The 6,633-nt window shown below is 39.3% G+C and overlaps 1 protein-coding gene across 4 annotated transcripts in view; it reads left to right on the forward strand.

Moving 5' to 3' along the window:
* The window catches only part of SULF2 (sulfatase 2), a 261,932-nt gene that overhangs the window by 46,524 nt on the left and 208,775 nt on the right, over window positions 1-6,633 (forward strand). The window lies entirely within an intron of this gene.

Below are 6,633 nucleotides of genomic sequence, written 5' to 3' on the forward strand. Positions count from 1 at the left end.
GTTAGTCCTATAGAGTTATTTACATGGTGCCTTCTGGATACTGCAGTCTCTGGACCAACATTTGGGAAATGAGTCCATGTGTAAGGGGCGGGGGAGAGATTAAGACATGTCATCTACATGGTGAGCCCAGAAAAGGTAGCCTTGCTGTGAAGTGGGGGTGTTAAGTATAATTGATTTACTTGACACTGAAATGGGAGTGTCTGTGTATTTGTGAAAAGGTTTAACATGGGGAGATTATATTGAAGCTATAAAAAAGCAAGAAGAGATCTCTCTGAGCTTTTCCTGAGCTAAGAATTAACTAATTGTTTTCTGCTAGCTAACATGTGAGTGTTGTAACCTTAGATCAGGTGACAAAGGTACGGCGTTGCAAATTCACCATCTTGGAAGGGTGGTAGCTGGTTCTTCATTCTCTCTCAAACTCTTTGGAGTGAGGATGTAAATGAAGCTCTCTAGGAAAACAGCTCCAGGCAGAATGGATCCTGAAGGAGAGAGACATTGTCTTATAGGTCTCTTTGGATTATTTCATATTTTATAAGATGCCGAGCCTGTGCTGGACAGCACAGAATATTGTATGGATATATCTAGATGTATCATTTGATGCTCCTGTTTTGTTTTGAAGAGTTCTGCAAGTAAAAGGGAAAATACTTATTATTATTATTCTTTAATCTATTACCCACACTTCAGCAGCATATTCCAGGGCAAGTTGCAATGATTTAAAATTCAGTATTTAAAATTGTTTTAAAACATATTGTAGGAATAGGGTCACAGAATATGAACTGCCTGTGAACATTCAGACATGATGAGGAATATAGATCTGATACCTTACACACACTTGGAAGTAAGTGCCATTGGACTCAAGGGGCTTACTTCTGAACAGACATACAGTGGACTCTCAGGTTGCGAACATGATCCGTGCGGGAGGCACATTCGCAACCCTCAACGCTGCATCTGTGCCTGCGTGGGTTGTGATTTGGCACTTCTGCATATGTGCAAAGCACGATTTAGCTCTTCTGCGCATGTGCAAGTGATGAAACCCAGAGGTAACCCATTCCTGTACTTCTGGGTTCGGCACGGTGCATAACCCAAAAACGCACAACCTGAAGCATCTGTAACCCAAGGTATGACTGTACATAGGTCCATACTGCTGCTGTTGGTGTTGGTCCATACTGTTGTTGTTGTTGTTGTTGTTGTTGTTGTTGTTGTATATTTATTTATACCCCACCTTTTCCCCTGGCATACCAATAATTACAATAAAAACAGCATGGTGCCAGCTCTTTAATTAAAAGCAGTCAACTCCAAAATGCCTGTTGGGGCAAGAAAGTCTTCATCTGCTGGCAGCAAGGAGGGAGCCAGTCTAGCTTTTCTAGGGAGGGAGTTCCAAAGTCTCACACAAGGGGCAGACTGACTTCCAGAAGAAGTAGAGCATTCTACTGCTGCAGCTTCGCTTCTTTGAGTGCCCTGTACCAGAAGATTCACCTGGTCCTTCCTTGTTATCTTACTTAGAGCAGGTCAAGTCCTTTATTGTCTAAAGAGCATTTGGAATGTGTTGTTCTTTTTTTGCTATTTTGTTCTTGTCCTCATGGCTTGTATTGGTTTTGATTGTGTGGGTTGAAGGTTTTATCTTGCTTTGTGTGCTGTGATGATGATGGTAATGATGATAATGATGATTGATGATAATAAACTGTATAGAATTATAAACCAACCAATGGCATAATTAGAATGATGTTTGCATGCATCTCTATTTAATCTCTCTTTTAAAACATGCTCGTCTTAAAATAGCCAGATTTTTAAAATCTTGTGTGCTACTTCAGTGTTGACAGAGCATCAGTATTCAGCAGGAAACTGCAAATGTACACAGGCAGCTTCATATCTAGCTGGCCACCTGTTAGCAGCAGCTGCTGTCATGTTGTGCACTCAAATGTTCATGAAAATCCTGTTAAAACCTACTTGAGTGTGTTTTGGTGGAATATGACTTTGATAGCAGTTTTGCCCTACTTTACCAAAGTAGAGATAAAAATATTTGCTTCAGAGATAAAACTTGTGAACCAACATCTTTCTTTTTTTCAGATTTCTTTTTCTTTTATTTCAAAATTCAAAGTTACACTTTATCTCTCAACAGTTATAATTCTATAATATTAATGGCTTCCTGCTCACCAAACCTTGATGTTTATAATAATGATTGCATACAATTGTGTCTTAAAATTTCATCACATCCTGTTTCATCCTCTTTAACATGTTTCTTCTGCTATTTTTTTCTTAAACTTCAAACTCAGCTGTGGACTTTGCCTATCAAAAAATATTTTTTAAATAGACTACAAAAAGTTTTCAGTCCTTGAATGATTCTAAATTTGTGTCTCTTGTCAGATCCATCAGTTTTGCCATCTCTGCCATCTCTTTCTTTCTTGATATGCTTCCCAGGTTGATGACTCCAAAATCCTTTTCTCATCCCAAATTTATTTTATTAGGTCCACCTCACTAGGTTTTTAGAGGGGTGTACCCTAAGGATTCTAGGACAGTTCCTTCCAAGCCTTTAAATGCCATTTCTTCCTTCATAAGGTTCCAAAATCAAACCCTTCAGTTCTATGGTGTGTGGTAAAGTAAAGGTAAAGGGACCCCTGACTATTAGGTCCAGTTGTGACCGACTCTGGGGTTGCGGCACTCATCCCGCTTTATTGGCCAAGGGAGCCGGCATACAGCTTCTGGGTCATGTGGCCAGCATGACTAAGCCGCTTCTGGTGAACCAGAGCAGTGCACGGAAATGCCGTTTACCTTCCCGTCGGAGCGGTTCCTATTTATCTACATGCACTTTGAAATGCTTTCGAACTGCTAGGTTGGCAGGAGCAGGGACCGAGCAACGGGAGCTCACCCCGTCGCGGGGATTCGAACTGCCGACCTTCTTATCGGCAAGTCTTAGGCTCTGTGGTTTAACCCACAGCGCCACCTGTGTCCATGGTGTGTGGTAGTTATGAGCTAAAAAGAGCAGGGATTTTGACACCGTGGGTGTCACTCTGGTTTAATTCTGATTAGAAATTCTGTTCTGGAATGTAGCTGGTGTAACTCTGCATATGTACCATGTATCAAAAATTAATTCTGGAATGAGGACTTTGTGCAATGACTTGAGCCAGTGCCATAGTTTTCACTATGGGAAATGTGCAGCAGTCATTCACTTGCCAAGAGCAAGGAAGGTCCATTATTTATTTTGGCAGTTGACATCTTTGCTCCTGCTGTGAAAACCATTTCATATCTGCATTCCCCCTCCACTACATCACTGCATATCATCAAAAGAAAGTGGCTTGCTCACTAAACCTTATTCACTTAATGAAAATGAAAAACAAGCTGTGTGAAATGTTGGAGGCTACATAAAACATGGCATTGAGAAAAATAAATCTACCATTGTCCCCTTCCTCTGATATTGACACATTTATGAGAGCATGAGTTTCCCACACCCTCTGGAAGGTTTCAAAAACAATCCTATTGAGCTCCCAGAAAGCCCAACAAAAACATCTCTCAAGTGTAGGAAAAATGAATATGTCATTGATACGAAGAATATCTGTGATAAAAATGAATGTATTACCAAAAATGTTATTTTTGTTCCAATCAACAATATGAAATATTCCGATCAACAATATGAAATGTTTCAAAGAATGGCAAAGAGATATTTCAAGATTCATCTGGAGAGTGAAGAAGCCAAGAATAAAATACAAATTGTTAACAGATTAAAGAAAGAGGAGGCTTCTCCCCTCCAGACTTAAAATTGTATCATGAAGCGTCTTGTATCTGTTGGATCCGGGAGTGGATAAGTTTAAAAAATACAGATCTATTGGATCTGGAAGGTCATGACAATCGATTCGGATGGCATGCGTATTTAGGGTATGAAAAGGCTAAAATACATTAGAGTTTTTACAACCATATAATAAGAAAGTATGGGGAAAATATAAGGATTTATTAGAACAAAAAACACCTTGGTGGATCTCACCAATCGAAGAAATATCAGTAAAAAAACCAAATATGGGAACAAAATGGGTAACATATAGAGAATTATTAATTGAAGTAGATAACCATTTAAAATTGAAAGAATATAATGAAGTAAGAGGAGAAGTAAATGATTAGTTGCAACATTTCCAGATAAATGAACTATTGAAAAATGACAAAAAGAAAGGATTTGCTCATGAAATCTCTGAATTCCAGAGAGAAATAATAGAATGAGACACTAGAGTGAATGTACAGCTTGTTGTTGGACTGGGAAATGATGAAAAGGTCAAAAGCGTAATGATAAAGTGGGCCCAAGATGTGGGGCATAATATCCAAATGTCAGATTGGGAAAAACTGTGGAAAAACTATTTGAAATTTACGGCTTGCGTATTGTTAAAAGAAAATTATATGAAAATGATGTATAGGTGGTATTTAACACCAGTAAAATTATCGCAGATGTACAAATCAGAAGAAAAGACATGTTGGAAATGTAAAGAAGTTGATGGTAAATTTTATCATATGTGATGGCAATGTAAAGTTATTTTTAAAATTTGGAAATGATATGTAATGAATTGAAGAATATGTATAAAATAACCTTTCTCAAAAAGCCCAAAGTCTTTTTATTAGGAATTATAGGAAGGGAAATACAAAACAAACAAAAACAAACAAACATCTATTTATGTATGTGACCTGCCGCACAAATATTGGCAGCCCAATGCTGGAAAGAGGAAAAAATACCCACAAAAAAAATTGGCAAATTAAGTTAATGGAATATGCAGAAATGGCTAAATTAACAGGAAGACTCAGAAATCAGGACAATAACAAATTTAAAAATGAATGGGAATTTTTTATTGCATATATATCAAATCATTGTATACAAGTTGATACATCAGCAGGATTCTAAAAAACATTTGCAGTATTGTGATAACAGACAGAATCAGATATGTATAGATGGAAAACAAGATATGGACATGCATGCATGAATAAGAAATATAATGGAACCATGGAGGGGGTAGAGGGAAGTCAAGGGATTGGAGAAATCCCACATTATGATATTGTATTGATGTTTATTTTATATTTGTGGCTTAGGGCACTCGTATTTATGGGACCACCTCTCCTGGTATGCCCTGCAAAGGACTTTAAGGTCCATGAATAATCATAGTTTAGAGGTCCCAGGTCCTAAGGAAGTCAGATTATCCTCCACCAGGGCCAGGGCCTTCTCAGTGATGGCTCCGACCTGGTGGAATGCTCTGTCCCAAGAGACTAGGGCCCTTCAGGATTTAACCTCCTTCCGCAGGGCCACCTGGCTTTAAATTTGAATTTAGCCTGATCTTTTATTCCCCTTCCTTTCCTCCCCCTCCCCTTTTTATGAAGATTACCCACACTGGGATCCCACAGCTAATTCTCCCCTGGCCTCAGTGCTGGCCCAAATAGGACTAATTTAGCCAGCTAGCCCTGGTGATCACCTAATGTTTATTGGATGGATTTTCCCCTAAATTGATTTTAGAATTTATTGTTATTCACGCTTTTATACTGTATTTTATGCTGTTTTTTGTTGTATCACAATAAAGTGTTTTAAACTTGTTGTTATCCGCCCTGAGCCCGGTTTTCTGAACCAGGAAGGGCGGGGTATAAATAAAAAATTATTATTTATTATTATATTGTTTGTTATGAATAAAGCCTATACATATATATAATTCTAAACATTTTTTAAGAAACATTTTTTAAAGAAACAACAACATTTTTTATCAAGAAAAACACACACATCTAAATACTGGTTGATAACCTAGAGGCTAGCCTCTAAGATGCTCTCAAGGAAAATCTATAATCTAAAAAAAAAATAATTTAAAATGCAGTATAAGCACGGACAATTGGGAAAAACTGGCATGCAAATGTCCCAATTGGAGAACAGCCTTTACCAAAGGTGTCATGGACTTTGAAGAAGCACAAACTCAGGGAGAAACAGGAAGGCACGTTTGGCAAATCCTCACCATGATCAACTCCCACCCAGAAACCTATGGCCCCACTGTGGAAGGATGTGGGTCCAGAATTGGCCTCCACACACTCTTACAGACACACTGTTAAGACTGTGTTCATGGAAGACAATCTTACTCAGCCATGAGTAATTGCTGAAGCAGAAGAGAGAGGCCAGCCTAAAAGAAGATATCAGTCCATGGTACAGTGGTGTTGTTGTTGTTGTTTAGTCGTTTAGTCGTGTCCGACTCTTCGTGACCCCATGGACCAGAGAACGCCAGGCACCTCTGTCCTCCACTGCCTCCCGCAGTTTGGTCAAACTCATGCTGGTAACCTCGAAAACACTATCCAACCATCTCGTCCTCTGCCGCCCCCTTCTCCTTGTGCCCTCCATCTTTCCCAACATCAGGGTCTTTTCCAGGGAGTCTTCTCTTCTCATGAGGTGGTCAAAGTACTGGAGCCTCAGCTTCACAATCTGTCCTTCCAGTGAGCACTCAGGGCTGATTTCCTTCAGTATGGAGAGGTTTGATCTTCTTGCAGTCCATGAGACTCTCAAGTCTCCCCTCCAGCACCATAATTCAAAAGCATCAATTCTTCGGCGATCAGCCTTCTTTATGGTCCAGCTCTCACTTCCATACATCACTACTGGGAAAACCATAGCCATAGCCATGGTACAGTGGTACCTCG

This window comes from Podarcis gaigeae (assembly GCF_964106915.1).
Source record: "Podarcis gaigeae genome assembly, chromosome: 6".
Classification (NCBI taxonomy): Eukaryota; Metazoa; Chordata; class Lepidosauria; order Squamata; family Lacertidae; genus Podarcis; species Podarcis gaigeae.